The 25,000-nt window shown below is 33.4% G+C and overlaps 6 non-coding genes across 6 annotated transcripts in view; all 6 read left to right on the top strand.

Annotated features, from left to right (window-relative positions):
- The window catches only part of LOC119559308, a 1,995-nt gene extending 1,992 nt beyond the window's left edge, over positions 1-3 (top strand). The window contains exon 1 of the ribosomal RNA XR_005220711.1: positions 1-3. This exon is cut by the window's left edge and continues 1,992 nt beyond it. This is a non-coding gene — a ribosomal RNA (small subunit ribosomal RNA).
- A 659-nt stretch (positions 4-662) lies between these two features.
- On the top strand, positions 663-841 carry LOC119559319. The gene has a single exon (XR_005220721.1). It is a non-coding gene; the product is annotated as a 5.8S ribosomal RNA (ribosomal RNA).
- A 401-nt stretch (positions 842-1,242) lies between these two features.
- Positions 1,243-5,213, top strand: LOC119559314. The gene has a single exon (XR_005220717.1). It is a non-coding gene; the product is annotated as a large subunit ribosomal RNA (ribosomal RNA).
- A 5,377-nt stretch (positions 5,214-10,590) lies between these two features.
- LOC119559309 lies at positions 10,591-12,585 on the top strand. Its single transcript, XR_005220712.1, has one exon. It is a non-coding gene; the product is annotated as a small subunit ribosomal RNA (ribosomal RNA).
- Positions 12,586-13,244: 659 nt separating this feature from the next.
- Positions 13,245-13,423, top strand: LOC119559320. Its single transcript, XR_005220722.1, has one exon. It is a non-coding gene; the product is annotated as a 5.8S ribosomal RNA (ribosomal RNA).
- Positions 13,424-13,824: 401 nt separating this feature from the next.
- Positions 13,825-17,795, top strand: LOC119559316. The gene has a single exon (XR_005220719.1). It is a non-coding gene; the product is annotated as a large subunit ribosomal RNA (ribosomal RNA).
- The last annotated feature ends 7,205 nt before the right edge of the window (positions 17,796-25,000 follow it).

The following is a 25,000-nucleotide window of genomic DNA, read 5'->3' on the forward strand; positions in this document are numbered from 1 at the left end:
TTATTGTTTAATATCCTTACCGTTAATAAAAAAATTTGTTTTTATTATAATAATATAATATATTATAGTAATACAAATAAAATATAAATTGCCAAAAATATGATCTTTTATAGATCAAATATAAAATTTCGAACAAGCAAATCGAAATAATAATTGTAATAATAAATATATTATTGCATTAAATAAGAGATAAATAAATAAGCAAAAGCAAACAAATAACAAATTCGAACAAGCAAATCGAAATTATTAAATTTATTTAATATTATTATTATATTGTATATTAAATGCAATTAATTAATAAAACACTGTGTGTATATGGACCATAATATACACGCGTTGCGATATGTATTGTTCATCTCAGTTATGCGCATACATTGGATAATGCAACAACCTAAAATGTACAATGTTGTACCTGATTATTACAGGTTAATGTTTTATATAAATTTCAATATATATCGCTAAAAAAAAGTATTAATACCGTAAATGCCATTTAAAAAATACTTGATATATTATTGGTTATATGAAACTAAGACATTTCGCAGCATTCGTTTTAGGTATAAAAATCAATTTATTGAAGGAATTGATATATGCCAGTAAAATGGTGTATTTTTAATTTCTTTCAATAAAAACATATATGACAAAATTACCAAACCAATATATAAAACTCTAAGCGGTGGATCACTCGGCTCATGGGTCGATGAAGAACGCAGCAAACTGTGCGTCATCGTGTGAACTGCAGGACACATGAACATCGACATTTTGAACGCATATCGCAGTCCATGCTGTTATGTACTTTAATTAATTTTATAGTGCTGCTTGGACTACATATGGTTGAGGGTTGTAAGACTATGCTAATTAAGTTGTTTATATAAATTTTATAATGAAATTTTATAAGCATATGGTATATTATTGGATAATAATAATTTAATTATTATATTATTCATAATATTAACAAATATATGAAAAACATTATCTCACATTAGTAAATAATTTGAATGTGAAAAACGAAGAGAAATATTTTCTTTTTCAATCAAATAATACTGAGAAATGTCTAGCATAAAAAATTTATCTAGAATTGTCTCTTATTAAAGATTAGTAAATAGAAAGCCGTTGACAATATTATTATTCTTCGTTGATTCGTTAGACCAAACAAATGCCATACAAATATATAAAATATATAACGAATTTAATAAAATGTTTTATCATTATATATAAAGAATTAATTGCAAAAAAAGTTATACACAACCTCAACTCATATGGGACTACCCCCTGAATTTAAGCATATTAATTAGGGGAGGAAAAGAAACTAACCAGGATTTTCTTAGTAGCGGCGAGCGAAAAGAAATCAGTTCAGCACTAAGTCACTTTGTCTATATGGCAAATGTGAGATGCAGTGTATGGAGCGTCAATATTCTAGTATGAGAAATTAACGATTTAAGTCCTTCTTAAATGAGGCCATTTACCCATAGAGGGTGCCAGGCCCGTATAACGTTAATGATTACTAGATGATGTTTCCAAAGAGTCGTGTTGCTTGATAGTGCAGCACTAAGTGGGTGGTAAACTCCATCTAAAACTAAATATAACCATGAGACCGATAGTAAACAAGTACCGTGAGGGAAAGTTGAAAAGAACTCTGAATAGAGAGTTAAACAGTACGTGAAACTGCTTAGAGGTTAAGCCCGATGAACCTGAATATCCGTTATGGAAAATTCATCATTAAAATTGTAATATTTAAACAATATTATGATAATAGTGTGCATTTTTTCCATATAAGGACATTGTAATCTATTAGCATACAAAATTTATCATAAAATATAACTTATAGTTTATTCAAATTAATTTGCTTGCATTTTAACACAGAATAAATGTTATTAATTTGATAAAGTGCTGATAGATTTATATGAATACAGTGCGTTAATTTTTCGGAATTATATAATGGCATAATTATCATTGATTTTTGTGTTTATTATATGCACTTGTATGATTAACAATGCGAAAGATTCAGGATACCTTCGGGACCCGTCTTGAAACACGGACCAAGGAGTCTAACATATGTGCAAGTTATTGGGATATAAACCTAATAGCGTAATTAACTTGACTAATAATGGGATTAGTTTTTTAACTATTTATAGCTAATTAACACAATCCCGGGGCGTTCTATATAGTTATGTATAATGATATTTATATTATTTATGCCTCTAACTGGAACGTACCTTGAGCATATATGCTGTGACCCGAAAGATGGTGAACTATACTTGATCAGGTTGAAGTCAGGGGAAACCCTGATGGAAGACCGAAACAGTTCTGACGTGCAAATCGATTGTCAGAATTGAGTATAGGGGCGAAAGACCAATCGAACCATCTAGTAGCTGGTTCCTTCCGAAGTTTCCCTCAGGATAGCTGGTGCATTTTAATGTTATATAAAATAATCTTATCTGGTAAAGCGAATGATTAGAGGCCTTAGGGTCGAAACGATCTTAACCTATTCTCAAACTTTAAATGGGTAAGAACCTTAACTTTCTTGATATGAAGTTCAAGGTTATGATATAATGTGCCCAGTGGGCCACTTTTGGTAAGCAGAACTGGCGCTGTGGGATGAACCAAACGTAATGTTACGGTGCCCAAATTAACAACTCATGCAGATACCATGAAAGGCGTTGGTTGCTTAAAACAGCAGGACGGTGATCATGGAAGTCGAAATCCGCTAAGGAGTGTGTAACAACTCACCTGCCGAAGCAACTAGCCCTTAAAATGGATGGCGCTTAAGTTGTATACCTATACATTACCGCTAAAGTAGATGATTTATATTACTTGTGATATAAATTTTGAAACTTTAGTGAGTAGGAAGGTACAATGGTATGCGTAGAAGTGTTTGGCGTAAGCCTGCATGGAGCTGCCATTGGTACAGATCTTGGTGGTAGTAGCAAATAATCGAATGAGACCTTGGAGGACTGAAGTGGAGAAGGGTTTCGTGTGAACAGTGGTTGATCACGAGTTAGTCGGTCCTAAGTTCAAGGCGAAAGCCGAAAATTTTCAAGTAAAACACAAATGCCATACAAATATAATTATATTATATAAATCAAGCTAATTAATATACTTGAATAATTTTGAACGAAAGGGAATACGGTTCCAATTCCGTAACCTGTTGAGTATCCGTTTGTTATTAAATATGGGCCTCGTGCTCATCCTGGCAACAGGAACGACCATAAAGAAGCCGTCGAGAGATATCGGAAGAGTTTTCTTTTCTGTTTTATAGCCGTACTACCATGGAAGTCTTTCGCAGAGAGATATGGTAGATGGGCTAGAAGAGCATGACATATACTGTTGTGTCGATATTTTCTCCTCGGACCTTGAAAATTTATGGTGGGGACACGCAAACTTCTCAACAGGCCGTACCAATATCCGCAGCTGGTCTCCAAGGTGAAGAGTCTCTAGTCGATAGAATAATGTAGGTAAGGGAAGTCGGCAAATTAGATCCGTAACTTCGGGATAAGGATTGGCTCTGAAGATTGAGATAGTCGGGCTTGATTGGGAAACAATAACATGGTTTATGTGCTCGTTCTGGGTAAATAGAGTGTCTGGCATTTATGTTGGTCACTTGTTCCCCGGATAGTTTAGTTACGTAGCCAATTGTGGAACTTTCTTGCTAAAATTTTTAAGAATACTAATTGGGTTAAACCAATTAGTTCTTATTAATTATAACGATTATCAATTAACAATCAATTCAGAACTGGCACGGACTTGGGGAATCCGACTGTCTAATTAAAACAAAGCATTGTGATGGCCCTAGCGGGTGTTGACACAATGTGATTTCTGCCCAGTGCTCTGAATGTCAAAGTGAAGAAATTCAAGTAAGCGCGGGTCAACGGCGGGAGTAACTATGACTCTCTTAAGGTAGCCAAATGCCTCGTCATCTAATTAGTGACGCGCATGAATGGATTAACGAGATTCCTACTGTCCCTATCTACTATCTAGCGAAACCACAGCCAAGGGAACGGGCTTGGAATAATTAGCGGGGAAAGAAGACCCTTTTGAGCTTGACTCTAATCTGGCAGTGTAAGGAGACATAAGAGGTGTAGAATAAGTGGGAGATATTAGACTTCGGTTTGGTATCGCCAATGAAATACCACTACTCTTATTGTTTCCTTACTTACTTGATTAAATGGAACGTGTATCATTTCCTAGCCATTATACGGATATATTTATTATATCTTATGGTATTGGGTTTTGATGCAAGCTTCTTGATCAAAGTATCACGAGTTTGTTATATAATCGCAAACAAATTCTTTAATAAAACGGTGCATTTATGTATTTTTGATTTGAAAATTTGGTATAACTCCAATTACTCAGGTATGATCCAATTCAAGGACATTGCCAGGTAGGGAGTTTGACTGGGGCGGTACATCTCTCAAATAATAACGGAGGTGTCCCAAGGCCAGCTCAGTGCGGACAGAAACCACACATAGAGCAAAAGGGCAAATGCTGACTTGATCTCGGTGTTCAGTACACACAGGGACAGCAAAAGCTCGGCCTATCGATCCTTTTGGTTTAAAGAGTTTTTAACAAGAGGTGTCAGAAAAGTTACCATAGGGATAACTGGCTTGTGGCGGCCAAGCGTTCATAGCGACGTCGCTTTTTGATCCTTCGATGTCGGCTCTTCCTATCATTGTGAAGCAAAATTCACCAAGCGTTGGATTGTTCACCCATGCAAGGGAACGTGAGCTGGGTTTAGACCGTCGTGAGACAGGTTAGTTTTACCCTACTAATGACAAAACGTTGTTGCGACAGCATTCCTGCGTAGTACGAGAGGAACCGCAGGTACGGACCAATGGCACAATACTTGTTCGAGCGAACAGTGGTATGACGCTACGTCCGTTGGATTATGCCTGAACGCCTCTAAGGTCGTATCCGTGCTGGACTGCAATGATAAATAAGGGGCAATTTGCATTGTATGGCTTCTAAACCATTTAAAGTTTATAATTTACTTTATAAACGACAATGGATGTGATGCCAATGTAATTTGTAACATAGTAAATTGGGAGGATCTTTGATCACCTGATGCCGCGCTAGTTACATATAAAAGCATTATTTAATACAATGACAAAGCCTAGAATCAATTGTAAACGACTTTTGTAACAGGCAAGGTGTTGTAAGTGGTTGAGCAGCTGCCATACTGCGATCCACTGAAGCTTATCCTTTGCTTGATGATTCGATAATAAAGATGTTGCAAGCGGGCATAATCATTATGCTTGCTTGCAGCATCGCACGCCACTTTGTTTGTGGTGTGTAAGGTAGGGAAGAAGAAATATAAAAGACCTAAATTGGAAACATCAATATATAAGTAAATATTGAACAAACAAAATGTATCGTCATCTTATTAGTGACGCGATGATAAAGTGGCAAACATATTCCATGTATAAATATTCCTATGGTATTAAAATTCAAGTAAAGAGGACATATATAAAAGTTTGTATATATGGTTCATTCAATGGTAGCAGCGGTTGGTTGGTTGGTGTCTGCTCCTCTTATTGTTCAAAACTTATGTTATGGTAGCAAGTCTATATCGTCATATTATTAGTGACGCGAAAAAGTAGTGGCAAAACATATTCCATGTATAAATAAATATTCCTATGGTATTGAAATTCAAGTAAAGAGGCCATTCAAGTAAAGAGGACTTATATAAATATAAGTATATATAATGGTAGCAGCGCGGTTGGTTGGTTGGTGTGTCTGCTCCTCTTATTGTTCAAAACTTATGTTATGGTAGCAAGACTGTATCGTCATATTATTAGTGACGCGAAAAAGTAGTGGCAAAACATATTCCATGTATAAATATTCCTATGGTATTGAAATTCAACTAAAGAGGACATATAAAATTACTATCAATGGTAGCAGTGGTTGGTTGGTTGGTGGTTGGTTGGCGGCTGCTCCTATTATTGTTCAAGACTTATGTTATGGTAGCAAGTCTGTATCGTCATATTAATTATTAGTGACGCGAAAAAGTAGTGGAAATCATATTCCATGTATAAATAGATTCCTATGGTAATGAAATTTTCAAGTAAAGAGAGGACCATTCAAGTAAGAGGACATATAAAAAGTAAGTATATGTTCCTCCAATGGTAGCAGTGGTTGGTTGGTTGGCGGCTGATCCTCTTATTGTTCAAAACTTATTTTATCAATATGAGTTTGGCAATACAATAAAGAAGACCAATCTAATCCATATAAAACTAAATGTATTATATGGATATGCTTAGGAAACCCATATATTCATAAAAAAAAATTATGTATAGAAAATTATACATATATCTTTTATATAAATGAATCGTATGGATATCGCCTTATGGTAGGTATAATAACTTTTTAAGGCATAATAATGTATAATATAGAAAATATACATTGAAATATAAATGCATTTTTATAGATATGGCGGCATATAAGTGCCATATACACAAGAATAAATAATAGAATTTACCAATATATAATTAAAATGAGATATATAAACCTAGTGAGGGGCTGCACTAGTATATGAATCGTATGGATATGGCTTATAGGTATAATACCTATAAGGCATAATAATGTATAATATAATAAATATAAATTAAGATATGAATGAATTATATAAATATGGCATAGAAATGCCATATACATACATAAGAATAAATGGTAGAATTTACCCATATATCACTGAAACACGATATATAAACCTAATGATAGCTGGCACTAGTACTGTAAACATGCACGCAATAGTGCGTGGGGTAAAAAACTACTATAGGGAGGTGGTCGTTGGCGGGCCCCTCCTCGTATTGGTCAAAACTTATGTTATGCATATGAATTTGTCAATACTATATAGAACGCCAAGCATATCCATATAAACTATGGATATGCATAGAAATCCATACAAAAGTAAAAAAAAATTATGTATAGAAAAATATACATATATTTATATAAGTGAATCGTATGGATATGGCTTATAGGTATAATACCTATAAGGCATAATAATGTATAACAAGTAAATATACATTGAAATGTGAATGCATTGTATGGATATGGCATATAAATGCCATATATATAGAAATAAATTGTATATCAATGATATAACAATTATAAACCTAGTGAGGGGCGGCACTAGTGAATGAATCGTATGGATATGGCTTATAGGTATAATACCTATAAGGCATAATAATGTATAATATAATAAATATACATTAAGATATGAATGGATTGTATAAATATGGCATAGAAATGCCATATACATAAGAATAAATGGTAGAATTTACCCATATATCACTGAAACACGATATATAAACCTAGTGATAGCTGGCACTAGTACTGTAAACAGGCACGCAATAGTGCGTGGGGTAAAAAACTACTATAGGGAGGTGGTCGTTGGCGGGCCCCTCCTCGTATTGGTCAAAACTTATGTTATGCATATGAATTTGTCAATACTATATAGAACGCCAAGCATATCCATATAAACTATGGATATGCATAGAAAACCATACAAAAGTAAAAAAAAATTATGTATAGAAAAATATACATATATTTATATAAGTGAATCGTATGGATATGGCTTATAGGTATAATACCTATAAGGCATAATAATGTATAACAAGTAAATATACATTGAAATGTGAATGCATTGTATGGATATGGCATATAAATGCCATATATATAGAAATAAATTGTATATCAATGATATAACAATTATAAACCTAGTGAGGGGCGGCACTAGTGAATGAATCGTATGGATATGGCTTATAGGTATAATACCTATAAGGCATAATAATGTATAATATAATAAATATACATTAAGATATGAATGGATTGTATAAATATGGCATAGAAATGCCATATACATAAGAATAAATGGTAGAATTTACCCATATATCACTGAAACACGATATATAAACCTAGTGATAGCTGGCACTAGTACTGTAAACAGGCACGCAATAGTGCGTGGGGTAAAAAACTACTATAGGGAGGTGGTCGTTGGCGGGCCCCTCCTCGTATTGGTCAAAACTTATGTTATGCATATGAATTTGTCAATACTATATAGAACGCCAAGCATATCCATATAAACTATGGATATGCATAGAAATCCATACAAAAGTAAAAAAAAATTATGTATAGAAAAATATACATATATTTATATAAGTGAATCGTATGGATATGGCTTATAGGTATAATACCTATAAGGCATAATAATGTATAACAAGTAAATATACATTGAAATGTGAATGCATTGTATGGATATGGCATATAAATGCCATATATATAGAAATAAATTGTATATCAATGATATAACAATTATAAACCTAGTGAGGGGCGGCACTAGTGAATGAATCGTATGGATATGGCTTATAGGTATAATACCTATAAGGCATAATAATGTATAATATAATAAATATACATTAAGATATGAATGGATTGTATAAATATGGCATAGAAATGCCATATACATAAGAATAAATGGTAGAATTTACCCATATATCACTGAAACACGATATATAAACCTAGTGATAGCTGGCACTAGTACTGTAAACAGGCACGCAATAGTGCGTGGGGTAAAAAACTACTATAGGGAGGTGGTCGTTGGCGGGCCCCTCCTCGTATTGGTCAAAACTTATGTTATGCATATGAATTTGTCAATACTATATAGAACGCCAAGCATATCCATATAAACTATGGATATGCATAGAAAACCATACAAAAGTAAAAAAAAATTATGTATAGAAAAATATACATATATTTATATAAGTGAATCGTATGGATATGGCTTATAGGTATAATACCTATAAGGCATAATAATGTATAACAAGTAAATATACATTGAAATGTGAATGCATTGTATGGATATGGCATATAAATGCCATATATATAGAAATAAATTGTATATCAATGATATAACAATTATAAACCTAGTGAGGGGCGGCACTAGTGAATGAATCGTATGGATATGGCTTATAGGTATAATACCTATAAGGCATAATAATGTATAATATAATAAATATACATTAAGATATGAATGGATTGTATAAATATGGCATAGAAATGCCATATACATAAGAATAAATGGTAGAATTTACCCATATATCACTGAAACATGATATATAAACCTAGTGATAGCTGGCACTAGTACTGTAAACAGGCACGCAGTAGTGCGTGGGGTAAAAAACTACTATAGGGAGGTGGTCGTTGGCGGGCCCCTCCTCGTATTGGTCAAAACTTATGTTATGCGTAAACATATGATTTTGTCAATACTATAAAGAAAACTTGTTTTGTACATACAAAACTAAATGAATTATATGGATATTGAAAAATAAATGGCATTATATCCATATAATGAAAATATACTTGTATTCTCTTATTATAAGAGAGAATACCGTATAGTTGGTTGGCAAAGACAATTGAAAATACCCGAATTGCAGATGATGGGTTCAAAAACTACTATAGGGTGGTGTAGCAAATAATATGAAGATGATATATCCATATAATGGATATACACTAGTATTCTCTTATTATAATAGAGAATACCATATAAATGGTTGGCAAAGACAATTGAAAATACCCGAATTGAAGTTGACGGGTTCAAAAACTATTATAGGGTGATGTAGCAAATAAAATAATGAAGATATATCCATATAATGGAATTATATGTGTATTCTCTTATTATATGAGAGAGTACCAAACGGTTGATTGGCAAAGACAATTGAAAATACCCGAATTAAAGATATTGGGTCCAAAAACTACTATAGGATGGTCAATGGGCCGGCCATCTACTATTGACGTGACAAAATACTGTCTGTCGGTAGAGAAGATATTAATCCGTCAAATTTGTTTCTTTATTCATTTATGAATATGAGACTTGGCTCCACGGTTAATATTTTAAGCCCAAAGATAATAATGTTGAAACAAAGGCCAAGGTTTCTATTATACATAGAATAACAAATTGTTTCCGAACTTTATCGTTAATCCAAATAAATAATTACAATTGAGGCAGGCTAATAATGATATATATTTTGTATTGATAATCTTGATATATATGTATATTGGTCTGCCATTATCACATACTGAGTTATGTGATAATTCCCTGCGGGGATAAATTAAAAGAGGTGTCCCTATATTAAAAGAAAATAATATATATATATATTATTTTTTCTAACGTACATATCATATATGCGCTCGGTTTTATATTATATATTACCAAAGAGTCTTATATGAATATATACAGATAAATTTTAAATTTATCATCAAAATACAAATGATTTAATTCAATATTTTATATTGGTTAAACAAAAATTGTACATGTGTGGATACAATAATGACGTATGTCGAACAAAAAAGATATTTTAGAATGAAATATGCAAATATAAAGAAAATTATTACGTATTACGAAAAAAAATATTGTGTTTTTAACATCAATAATTAAAAAACTTGTTATTATTAGTGGCGGAACAAGTATATATTGTGAAAACAACAAACGTATACGAATGCTATATAAAAATGGCCGTATTCGATAGAAAACAATCTATAAAATTTATATTGCTAATTTCTATTCAAAAATATGAATGAAATATGAATAAAAACATTATTCTGGTTGATCCTGCCAGTAGTTATATGCTTGTCTCAAAGATTAAGCCATGCATGTCTAAGTACACACGAATTAAAAGTGAAACCGCAAAAGGCTCATTATATCAGTTATGGTTCCTTAGATCGTTAACAGTTACTTGGATAACTGTGGTAATTCTAGAGCTAATACATGCAATTAAAACATGAACCTTATGGGACATGTGCTTTTATTAGGCTAAAACCAAGCGATCGCAAGATCGTTATATTGGTTGAACTCTAGATAACATGCAGATCGTATGGTCTTGTACCGACGACAGATCTTTCAAATGTCTGCCCTATCAACTTTTGATGGTAGTATCTAGGACTACCATGGTTGCAACGGGTAACGGGGAATCAGGGTTCGATTCCGGAGAGGGAGCCTGAGAAACGGCTACCACATCTAAGGAAGGCAGCAGGCGCGTAAATTACCCACTCCCAGCTCGGGGAGGTAGTGACGAAAAATAACAATACAGGACTCATATCCGAGGCCCTGTAATTGGAATGAGTACACTTTAAATCCTTTAACAAGGACCAATTGGAGGGCAAGTCTGGTGCCAGCAGCCGCGGTAATTCCAGCTCCAATAGCGTATATTAAAGTTGTTGCGGTTAAAACGTTCGTAGTTGAACTTGTGCTTCATACGGGTAGTACAACTTACAATTGTGGTTAGTACTATACCTTTATGTATGTAAGCGTATTACCGGTGGAGTTCTTACATGTGCTTAGATACTTGTATTTTTTCATATGTTCCTCCTATTTAAAAACCTGCATTAGTGCTCTTAAACGAGTGTTATTGTGGGCCGGTACAATTACTTTGAACAAATTAGAGTGCTTAAAGCAGGCTTCAAATGCCTGAATATTCTGTGCATGGGATAATGAAATAAGACCTCTGTTCTGCTTTCATTGGTTTTCAGATCAAGAGGTAATGATTAATAGAAGCAGTTTGGGGGCATTAGTATTACGACGCGAGAGGTGAAATTCTTGGACCGTCGTAAGACTAACTTAAGCGAAAGCATTTGCCAAAGATGTTTTCATTAATCAAGAACGAAAGTTAGAGGTTCGAAGGCGATCAGATACCGCCCTAGTTCTAACCATAAACGATGCCAGCTAGCAATTGGGTGTAGCTACTTTTATGGCTCTCTCAGTCGCTTCCCGGGAAACCAAAGCTTTTGGGCTCCGGGGGAAGTATGGTTGCAAAGCTGAAACTTAAAGGAATTGACGGAAGGGCACCACCAGGAGTGGAGCCTGCGGCTTAATTTGACTCAACACGGGAAAACTTACCAGGTCCGAACATAAGTGTGTAAGACAGATTGATAGCTCTTTCTCGAATCTATGGGTGGTGGTGCATGGCCGTTCTTAGTTCGTGGAGTGATTTGTCTGGTTAATTCCGATAACGAACGAGACTCAAATATATTAAATAGATATCTTCAGGATTATGGTGTTGAAGCTTATATAGCCTTCATTCATGGTGGCAGTAAAATGTTTATTGTGTTTGAATGTGTTTATATAAGTGGAGCCGTACCTGTTGGTTTGTCCCATTATAAGGACACTAGCTTCTTAAATGGACAAATTGCGTCTAGCAATAATGAGATTGAGCAATAACAGGTCTGTGATGCCCTTAGATGTCCTGGGCTGCACGCGCGCTACAATGAAAGTATCAACGTGTATTTCCTAGACCGAGAGGTCCGGGTAAACCGCTGAACCACTTTCATGCTTGGGATTGTGAACTGAAACTGTTCACATGAACTTGGAATTCCCAGTAAGTGTGAGTCATTAACTCGCATTGATTACGTCCCTGCCCTTTGTACACACCGCCCGTCGCTACTACCGATTGAATTATTTAGTGAGGTCTCCGGACGTGATCACTGTGACGCCTTGTGTGTTACGGTTGTTTCGCAAAAGTTGACCGAACTTGATTATTTAGAGGAAGTAAAAGTCGTAACAAGGTTTCCGTAGGTGAACCTGCGGAAGGATCATTATTGTTTAATATCCTTACCGTTAATAAAAAAATTTGTTTTTATTATAATAATATAATATATTATAGTAATACAAATAAAATATAAATTGCCAAAAATATGATCTTTTATAGATCAAATATAAAATTTCGAACAAGCAAATCGAAATAATAATTGTAATAATAAATATATTATTGCATTAAATAAGAGATAAATAAATAAGCAAAAGCAAACAAATAACAAATTCGAACAAGCAAATCGAAATTATTAAATTTATTTAATATTATTATTATATTGTATATTAAATGCAATTAATTAATAAAACACTGTGTGTATATGGACCATAATATACACGCGTTGCGATATGTATTGTTCATCTCAGTTATGCGCATACATTGGATAATGCAACAACCTAAAATGTACAATGTTGTACCTGATTATTACAGGTTAATGTTTTATATAAATTTCAATATATATCGCTAAAAAAAAGTATTAATACCGTAAATGCCATTTAAAAAATACTTGATATATTATTGGTTATATGAAACTAAGACATTTCGCAGCATTCGTTTTAGGTATAAAAATCAATTTATTGAAGGAATTGATATATGCCAGTAAAATGGTGTATTTTTAATTTCTTTCAATAAAAACATATATGACAAAATTACCAAACCAATATATAAAACTCTAAGCGGTGGATCACTCGGCTCATGGGTCGATGAAGAACGCAGCAAACTGTGCGTCATCGTGTGAACTGCAGGACACATGAACATCGACATTTTGAACGCATATCGCAGTCCATGCTGTTATGTACTTTAATTAATTTTATAGTGCTGCTTGGACTACATATGGTTGAGGGTTGTAAGACTATGCTAATTAAGTTGTTTATATAAATTTTATAATGAAATTTTATAAGCATATGGTATATTATTGGATAATAATAATTTAATTATTATATTATTCATAATATTAACAAATATATGAAAAACATTATCTCACATTAGTAAATAATTTGAATGTGAAAAACGAAGAGAAATATTTTCTTTTTCAATCAAATAATACTGAGAAATGTCTAGCATAAAAAATTTATCTAGAATTGTCTCTTATTAAAGATTAGTAAATAGAAAGCCGTTGACAATATTATTATTCTTCGTTGATTCGTTAGACCAAACAAATGCCATACAAATATATAAAATATATAACGAATTTAATAAAATGTTTTATCATTATATATAAAGAATTAATTGCAAAAAAAGTTATACACAACCTCAACTCATATGGGACTACCCCCTGAATTTAAGCATATTAATTAGGGGAGGAAAAGAAACTAACCAGGATTTTCTTAGTAGCGGCGAGCGAAAAGAAATCAGTTCAGCACTAAGTCACTTTGTCTATATGGCAAATGTGAGATGCAGTGTATGGAGCGTCAATATTCTAGTATGAGAAATTAACGATTTAAGTCCTTCTTAAATGAGGCCATTTACCCATAGAGGGTGCCAGGCCCGTATAACGTTAATGATTACTAGATGATGTTTCCAAAGAGTCGTGTTGCTTGATAGTGCAGCACTAAGTGGGTGGTAAACTCCATCTAAAACTAAATATAACCATGAGACCGATAGTAAACAAGTACCGTGAGGGAAAGTTGAAAAGAACTCTGAATAGAGAGTTAAACAGTACGTGAAACTGCTTAGAGGTTAAGCCCGATGAACCTGAATATCCGTTATGGAAAATTCATCATTAAAATTGTAATATTTAAACAATATTATGATAATAGTGTGCATTTTTTCCATATAAGGACATTGTAATCTATTAGCATACAAAATTTATCATAAAATATAACTTATAGTTTATTCAAATTAATTTGCTTGCATTTTAACACAGAATAAATGTTATTAATTTGATAAAGTGCTGATAGATTTATATGAATACAGTGCGTTAATTTTTCGGAATTATATAATGGCATAATTATCATTGATTTTTGTGTTTATTATATGCACTTGTATGATTAACAATGCGAAAGATTCAGGATACCTTCGGGACCCGTCTTGAAACACGGACCAAGGAGTCTAACATATGTGCAAGTTATTGGGATATAAACCTAATAGCGTAATTAACTTGACTAATAATGGGATTAGTTTTTTAACTATTTATAGCTAATTAACACAATCCCGGGGCGTTCTATATAGTTATGTATAATGATATTTATATTATTTATGCCTCTAACTGGAACGTACCTTGAGCATATATGCTGTGACCCGAAAGATGGTGAACTATACTTGATCAGGTTGAAGTCAGGGGAAACCCTGATGGAAGACCGAAACAGTTCTGACGTGCAAATCGATTGTCAGAATTGAGTATAGGGGCGAAAGACCAATCGAACCATCTAGTAGCTGGTTCCTTCCGAAGTTTCCCTCAGGATAGCTGGTGCATTTTAATGTTATATAAAATAATCTTATCTGGTAAAGCGAATGATTAGAGGCCTTAGGGTCGAAACGATCTTAACCTATTCTCAAACTTTAAATGGGTAAGAACCTTAACTTTCTTGATATGAAGTTCAAGGTTATGATATAATGTGCCCAGTGGGCCACTTTTGGTAAGCAGAACTGGCGCTGTGGGATGAACCAAACGTAATGTTACGGTGCCCAAATTAACAACTCATGCAGATACCATGAAAGGCGTTGGTTGCTTAAAACAGCAGGACGGTGATCATGGAAGTCGAAATCCGCTAAGGAGTGTGTAACAACTCACCTGCCGAAGCAACTAGCCCTTAAAATGGATGGCGCTTAAGTTGTATACCTATACATTACCGCTAAAGTAGATGATTTATATTACTTGTGATATAAATTTTGAAACTTTAGTGAGTAGGAAGGTACAATGGTATGCGTAGAAGTGTTTGGCGTAAGCCTGCATGGAGCTGCCATTGGTACAGATCTTGGTGGTAGTAGCAAATAATCGAATGAGACCTTGGAGGACTGAAGTGGAGAAGGGTTTCGTGTGAACAGTGGTTGATCACGAGTTAGTCGGTCCTAAGTTCAAGGCGAAAGCCGAAAATTTTCAAGTAAAACACAAATGCCATACAAATATAATTATATTATATAAATCAAGCTAATTAATATACTTGAATAATTTTGAACGAAAGGGAATACGGTTCCAATTCCGTAACCTGTTGAGTATCCGTTTGTTATTAAATATGGGCCTCGTGCTCATCCTGGCAACAGGAACGACCATAAAGAAGCCGTCGAGAGATATCGGAAGAGTTTTCTTTTCTGTTTTATAGCCGTACTACCATGGAAGTCTTTCGCAGAGAGATATGGTAGATGGGCTAGAAGAGCATGACATATACTGTTGTGTCGATATTTTCTCCTCGGACCTTGAAAATTTATGGTGGGGACACGCAAACTTCTCAACAGGCCGTACCAATATCCGCAGCTGGTCTCCAAGGTGAAGAGTCTCTAGTCGATAGAATAATGTAGGTAAGGGAAGTCGGCAAATTAGATCCGTAACTTCGGGATAAGGATTGGCTCTGAAGATTGAGATAGTCGGGCTTGATTGGGAAACAATAACATGGTTTATGTGCTCGTTCTGGGTAAATAGAGTGTCTGGCATTTATGTTGGTCACTTGTTCCCCGGATAGTTTAGTTACGTAGCCAATTGTGGAACTTTCTTGCTAAAATTTTTAAGAATACTAATTGGGTTAAACCAATTAGTTCTTATTAATTATAACGATTATCAATTAACAATCAATTCAGAACTGGCACGGACTTGGGGAATCCGACTGTCTAATTAAAACAAAGCATTGTGATGGCCCTAGCGGGTGTTGACACAATGTGATTTCTGCCCAGTGCTCTGAATGTCAAAGTGAAGAAATTCAAGTAAGCGCGGGTCAACGGCGGGAGTAACTATGACTCTCTTAAGGTAGCCAAATGCCTCGTCATCTAATTAGTGACGCGCATGAATGGATTAACGAGATTCCTACTGTCCCTATCTACTATCTAGCGAAACCACAGCCAAGGGAACGGGCTTGGAATAATTAGCGGGGAAAGAAGACCCTTTTGAGCTTGACTCTAATCTGGCAGTGTAAGGAGACATAAGAGGTGTAGAATAAGTGGGAGATATTAGACTTCGGTTTGGTATCGCCAATGAAATACCACTACTCTTATTGTTTCCTTACTTACTTGATTAAATGGAACGTGTATCATTTCCTAGCCATTATACGGATATATTTATTATATCTTATGGTATTGGGTTTTGATGCAAGCTTCTTGATCAAAGTATCACGAGTTTGTTATATAATCGCAAACAAATTCTTTAATAAAACGGTGCATTTATGTATTTTTGATTTGAAAATTTGGTATAACTCCAATTACTCAGGTATGATCCAATTCAAGGACATTGCCAGGTAGGGAGTTTGACTGGGGCGGTACATCTCTCAAATAATAACGGAGGTGTCCCAAGGCCAGCTCAGTGCGGACAGAAACCACACATAGAGCAAAAGGGCAAATGCTGACTTGATCTCGGTGTTCAGTACACACAGGGACAGCAAAAGCTCGGCCTATCGATCCTTTTGGTTTAAAGAGTTTTTAACAAGAGGTGTCAGAAAAGTTACCATAGGGATAACTGGCTTGTGGCGGCCAAGCGTTCATAGCGACGTCGCTTTTTGATCCTTCGATGTCGGCTCTTCCTATCATTGTGAAGCAAAATTCACCAAGCGTTGGATTGTTCACCCATGCAAGGGAACGTGAGCTGGGTTTAGACCGTCGTGAGACAGGTTAGTTTTACCCTACTAATGACAAAACGTTGTTGCGACAGCATTCCTGCGTAGTACGAGAGGAACCGCAGGTACGGACCAATGGCACAATACTTGTTCGAGCGAACAGTGGTATGACGCTACGTCCGTTGGATTATGCCTGAACGCCTCTAAGGTCGTATCCGTGCTGGACTGCAATGATAAATAAGGGGCAATTTGCATTGTATGGCTTCTAAACCATTTAAAGTTTATAATTTACTTTATAAACGACAATGGATGTGATGCCAATGTAATTTGTAACATAGTAAATTGGGAGGATCTTTGATCACCTGATGCCGCGCTAGTTACATATAAAAGCATTATTTAATACAATGACAAAGCCTAGAATCAATTGTAAACGACTTTTGTAACAGGCAAGGTGTTGTAAGTGGTTGAGCAGCTGCCATACTGCGATCCACTGAAGCTTATCCTTTGCTTGATGATTCGATAATAAAGATGTTGCAAGCGGGCATAATCATTATGCTTGCTTGCAGCATCGCACGCCACTTTGTTTGTGGTGTGTAAGGTAGGGAAGAAGAAATATAAAAGACCTAAATTGGAAACATCAATATATAAGTAAATATTGAACAAACAAAATGTATCGTCATCTTATTAGTGACGCGATGATAAAGTGGCAAACATATTCCATGTATAAATATTCCTATGGTATTAAAATTCAAGTAAAGAGGACATATATAAAAGTTTGTATATATGGTTCATTCAATGGTAGCAGCGGTTGGTTGGTTGGTGTCTGCTCCTCTTATTGTTCAAAACTTATGTTATGGTAGCAAGTCTATATCGTCATATTATTAGTGACGCGAAAAAGTAGTGGCAAAACATATTCCATGTATAAATAAATATTCCTATGGTATTGAAATTCAAGTAAAGAGGCCATTCAAGTAAAGAGGACTTATATAAATATAAGTATATATAATGGTAGCAGCGCGGTTGGTTGGTTGGTGTGTCTGCTCCTCTTATTGTTCAAAACTTATGTTATGGTAGCAAGACTGTATCGTCATATTATTAGTGACGCGAAAAAGTAGTGGCAAAACATATTCCATGTATAAATATTCCTATGGTATTGAAATTCAACTAAAGAGGACATATAAAATTACTATCAATGGTAGCAGTGGTTGGTTGGTTGGTGGTTGGTTGGCGGCTGCTCCTATTATTGTTCAAGACTTATGTTATGGTAGCAAGTCTGTATCGTCATATTAATTATTAGTGACGCGAAAAAGTAGTGGAAATCATATTCCATGTATAAATAGATTCCTATGGTAATGAAATTTTCAAGTAAAGAGAGGACCATTCAAGTAAGAGGACATATAAAAAGTAAGTATATGTTCCTCCAATGGTAGCAGTGGTTGGTTGGTTGGCGGCTGATCCTCTTATTGTTCAAAACTTATTTTATCAATATGAGTTTGGCAATACAATAAAGAAGACCAATCTAATCCATATAAAACTAAATGTATTATATGGATATGCTTAGGAAACCCATATATTCATAAAAAAAAATTATGTATAGAAAATTATACATATATCTTTTATATAAATGAATCGTATGGATATCGCCTTATGGTAGGTATAATAACTTTTTAAGGCATAATAATGTATAATATAGAAAATATACATTGAAATATAAATGCATTTTTATAGATATGGCGGCATATAAGTGCCATATACACAAGAATAAATAATAGAATTTACCAATATATAATTAAAATGAGATATATAAACCTAGTGAGGGGCTGCACTAGTATATGAATCGTATGGATATGGCTTATAGGTATAATACCTATAAGGCATAATAATGTATAATATAATAAATATAAATTAAGATATGAATGAATTATATAAATATGGCATAGAAATGCCATATACATACATAAGAATAAATGGTAGAATTTACCCATATATCACTGAAACACGATATATAAACCTAATGATAGCTGGCACTAGTACTGTAAACATGCACGCAATAGTGCGTGGGGTAAAAAACTACTATAGGGAGGTGGTCGTTGGCGGGCCCCTCCTCGTATTGGTCAAAACTTATGTTATGCATATGAATTTGTCAATACTATATAGAACGCCAAGCATATCCATATAAACTATGGATATGCATAGAAATCCATACAAAAGTAAAAAAAAATTATGTATAGAAAAATATACATATATTTATATAAGTGAATCGTATGGATATGGCTTATAGGTATAATACCTATAAGGCATAATAATGTATAACAAGTAAATATACATTGAAATGTGAATGCATTGTATGGATATGGCATATAAATGCCATATATATAGAAATAAATTGTATATCAATGATATAACAATTATAAACCTAGTGAGGGGCGGCACTAGTGAATGAATCGTATGGATATGGCTTATAGGTATAATACCTATAAGGCATAATAATGTATAATATAATAAATATACATTAAGATATGAATGGATTGTATAAATATGGCATAGAAATGCCATATACATAAGAATAAATGGTAGAATTTACCCATATATCACTGAAACACGATATATAAACCTAGTGATAGCTGGCACTAGTACTGTAAACAGGCACGCAATAGTGCGTGGGGTAAAAAACTACTATAGGGAGGTGGTCGTTGGCGGGCCCCTCCTCGTATTGGTCAAAACTTATGTTATGCATATGAATTTGTCAATACTATATAGAACGCCAAGCATATCCATATAAACTATGGATATGCATAGAAATCCATACAAAAGTAAAAAAAAATTATGTATAGAAAAATATACATATATTTATATAAGTGAATCGTATGGATATGGCTTATAGGTATAATACCTATAAGGCATAATAATGTATAACAAGTAAATATACATTGAAATGTGAATGCATTGTATGGATATGGCATATAAATGCCATATATATAGAAATAAATTGTATATCAATGATATAACAATTATAAACCTAGTGAGGGGCGGCACTAGTGAATGAATCGTATGGATATGGCTTATAGGTATAATACCTATAAGGCATAATAATGTATAATATAATAAATATACATTAAGATATGAATGGATTGTATAAATATGGCATAGAAATGCCATATACATAAGAATAAATGGTAGAATTTACCCATATATCACTGAAACACGATATATAAACCTAGTGATAGCTGGCACTAGTACTGTAAACAGGCACGCAATAGTGCGTGGGGTAAAAAACTACTATAGGGAGGTGGTCGTTGGCGGGCCCCTCCTCGTATTGGTCAAAACTTATGTTATGCATATGAATTTGTCAATACTATATAGAACGCCAAGCATATCCATATAAACTATGGATATGCATAGAAAACCATACAAAAGTAAAAAAAAATTATGTATAGAAAAATATACATATATTTATATAAGTGAATCGTATGGATATGGCTTATAGGTATAATACCTATAAGGCATAATAATGTATAACAAGTAAATATACATTGAAATGTGAATGCATTGTATGGATATGGCATATAAATGCCATATATATAGAAATAAATTGTATATCAATGATATAACAATTATAAACCTAGTGAGGGGCGGCACTAGTGAATGAATCGTATGGATATGGCTTATAGGTATAATACCTATAAGGCATAATAATGTATAATATAATAAATATACATTAAGATATGAATGGATTGTATAAATATGGCATAGAAATGCCATATACATAAGAATAAATGGTAGAATTTACCCATATATCACTGAAACACGATATATAAACCTAGTGATAGCTGGCACTAGTACTGTAAACAGGCACGCAATAGTGCGTGGGGTAAAAAACTACTATAGGGAGGTGGTCGTTGGCGGGCCCCTCCTCGTATTGGTCAAAACTTATGTTATGCATATGAATTTGTCAATACTATATAGAACGCCAAGCATATCCATATAAACTATGGATATGCATAGAAAACCATACAAAAGTAAAAAAAAATTATGTATAGAAAAATATACATATATTTATATAAGTGAATCGTATGGATATGGCTTATAGGTATAATACCTATAAGGCATAATAATGTATAACAAGTAAATATACATTGAAATGTGAATGCATTGTATGGATATGGCATATAAATGCCATATATATAGAAATAAATTGTATATCAATGATATAACAATTATAAACCTAGTGAGGGGCGGCACTAGTGAATGAATCGTATGGATATGGCTTATAGGTATAATACCTATAAGGCATAATAATGTATAATATAATAAATATACATTAAGATATGAATGGATTGTATAAATATGGCATAGAAATGCCATATACATAAGAATAAATGGTAGAATTTACCCATATATCACTGAAACACGATATATAAACCTAGTGATAGCTGGCACTAGTACTGTAAACAGGCACGCAATAGTGCGTGGGGTAAAAAACTACTATAGGGAGGTGGTCGTTGGCGGGCCCCTCCTCGTATTGGTCAAAACTTATGTTATGCATATGAATTTGTCAATACTATATAGAACGCCAAGCATATCCATATAAACTATGGATATGCATAGAAATCCATACAAAAGTAAAAAAAAATTATGTATAGAAAAATATACATATATTTATATAAGTGAATCGTATGGATATGGCTTATAGGTATAATACCTATAAGGCATAATAATGTATAACAAGTAAATATACATTGAAATGTGAATGCATTGTATGGATATGGCATATAAATGCCATATATATAGAAATAAATTGTATATCAATGATATAACAATTATAAACCTAGTGAGGGGCGGCACTAGTGAATGAATCGTATGGATATGGCTTATAGGTATAATACCTATAAGGCATAATAATGTATAATATAATAAATATACATTAAGATATGAATGGATTGTATAAATATGGCATAGAAATGCCATATACATAAGAATAAATGGTAGAATTTACCCATATATCACTGAAACACGATATATAAACCTAGTGATAGCTGGCACTAGTACTGTAAACAGGCACGCAATAGTGCGTGGGGTAAAAAACTACTATAGGGAGGTGGTCGTTGGCGGGCCCCTCCTCGTATTGGTCAAAACTTATGTTATGCATATGAATTTGTCAATACTATATAGAACGCCAAGCATATCCATATAAACTATGGATATGCATAGAAAACCATACAAAAGTAAAAAAAAATTATGTATAGAAAAATATACATATATTTATATAAGTGAATCGTATGGATATGGCTTATAGGTATAATACCTATAAGGCATAATAATGTATAACAAGTAAATATACATTGAAATGTGAATGCATTGTATGGATATGGCATATAAATGCCATATATATAGAAATAAATTGTATATCAATGATATAACAATTATAAACCTAGTGAGGGGCGGCACTAGTGAATGAATCGTATGGATATGGCTTATAGGTATAATACCTATAAGGCATAATAATGTATAATATAATAAATATACATTAAGATATGAATGGATTGTATAAATATGGCATAGAAATGCCATATACATAAGAATAAATGGTAGAATTTACCCATATATCACTGAAACACGATATATAAACCTAGTGATAGCTGGCACTAGTACTGTAAACAGGCACGCAATAGTGCGTGGGGTAAAAAACTACTATAGGGAGGTGGTCGTTGGCGGGCCCCTCCTCGTATTGGTCAAAACTTATGTTATGCATATGAATTTGTCAATACTATATAGAACGCCAAGCATATCCATATAAACTATGGATATGCATAGAAAACCATACAAAAGTAAAAAAAAATTATGTATAGAAAAATATACATATATTTATATAAGTGAATCGTATGGATATGGCTTATAGGTATAATACCTATAAGGCATAATAATGTATAACAAGTAAATATACATTGAAATGTGAATGCATTGTATGGATATGGCATATAAATGCCATATATATAGAAATAAATTGTATATCAATGATATAACAATTATAAACCTAGTGAGGGGCGGCACTAGTGAATGAATCGTATGGATATGGCTTATAGGTATAATACCTATAAGGCATAATAATGTATAATATAATAAATATACATTAAGATATGAATGGATTGTATAAATATGGCATAGAAATGCCATATACATAAGAATAAATGGTAGAATTTACCCATATATCACTGAAACACGATATATAAACCTAGTGATAGCTGGCACTAGTACTGTAAACAGGCACGCAATAGTGCGTGGGGTAAAAAACTACTATAGGGAGGTGGTCGTTGGCGGGCCCCTCCTCGTATTGGTCAAAACTTATGTTATGCATATGAATTTGTCAATACTATATAGAACGCCAAGCATATCCATATAAACTATGGATATGCATAGAAATCCATACAAAAGTAAAAAAAAATTATGTATAGAAAAAAATATACATATATTTATATAAGTGAATCGTATGGATATGGCTTATAGGTATAATACCTATAAGGCATAATAATGTATAACAAGTAAATATACATTGAAATGTGAATGCATTGTATGGATATGGCATATAAATGCCATATATATAGAAATAAATTGTATATCAATGATATAACAATTATAAACCTAGTGAGGGGCGGCACTAGTGAATGAATCGTATGGATATGGCTTATAGGTATAATACCTATAAGGCATAATAATGTATAATATAATAAATATACATTAAGATATGAATGGATTGTATAAATATGGCATAGAAATGCCATATACATAAGAATAAATGGTAGAATTTACCCATATATCACTGAAACACGATATATAAACCTAGTGATAGCTGGCACTAGTACTGTAAACAGGCACGCAATAGTGCGTGGGGTAAAAAACTACTATAGGGAGGTGGTCGTTGGCGGGCCCCTCCTCGTATTGGTCAAAACTTATGTTATGCATATGAATTTGTCAATACTATATAGAACGCCAAGCATATCCATATAAACTATGGATATGCATAGAAATCCATACAAAAATAAAAAAAAATTATGTATAGAAAAATATACATATATTTATATAAGTGAATCGTATGGATATGGCTTATAGGTATAATACCTATAAGGCATAATAATGTATAACAAGTAAATATACATTGAAATGTGAATGCATTGTATGGATATGGCATATAAATGCCATATATATAGAAATAAATTGTATATCAATGATATAACAATTATAAACCTAGTGAGGGGCGGCACTAGTGAATGAATCGTATGGATATGGCTTATAGGTATAATACCTATAAGGCATAATAATGTATAATATAATAAATATACATTAAGATATGAATGGATTGTATAAATATGGCATAGAAATGCCATATACATAAGAATAAATGGTAGAATTTACCCATATATCACTGAAACATGATATATAAACCTAGTGATAGCTGGCACTAGTACTGTAAACAGGCACGCAGTAGTGCGTGGGGTAAAAAACTACTATAGGGAGGTGGTCGTTGGCGGGCCCCTCCTCGTATTGGTCAAAACTTATGTTATGCGTAAACATATGATTTTGTCAATACTATAAAGAAAACTTGTTTTGTACATACAAAACTAAATGAATTATATGGATATTGAAAAATAAATGGCATTATATCCATATAATGAAAATATACTTGTATTCTCTTATTATAAGAGAGAATACCGTATAGTTGGTTGGCAA

Source organism: Drosophila subpulchrella, unplaced genomic scaffold (assembly GCF_014743375.2).
Source record: "Drosophila subpulchrella strain 33 F10 #4 breed RU33 unplaced genomic scaffold, RU_Dsub_v1.1 Primary Assembly Seq203, whole genome shotgun sequence".
NCBI classification, from domain to species: Eukaryota; Metazoa; Arthropoda; class Insecta; order Diptera; family Drosophilidae; genus Drosophila; species Drosophila subpulchrella.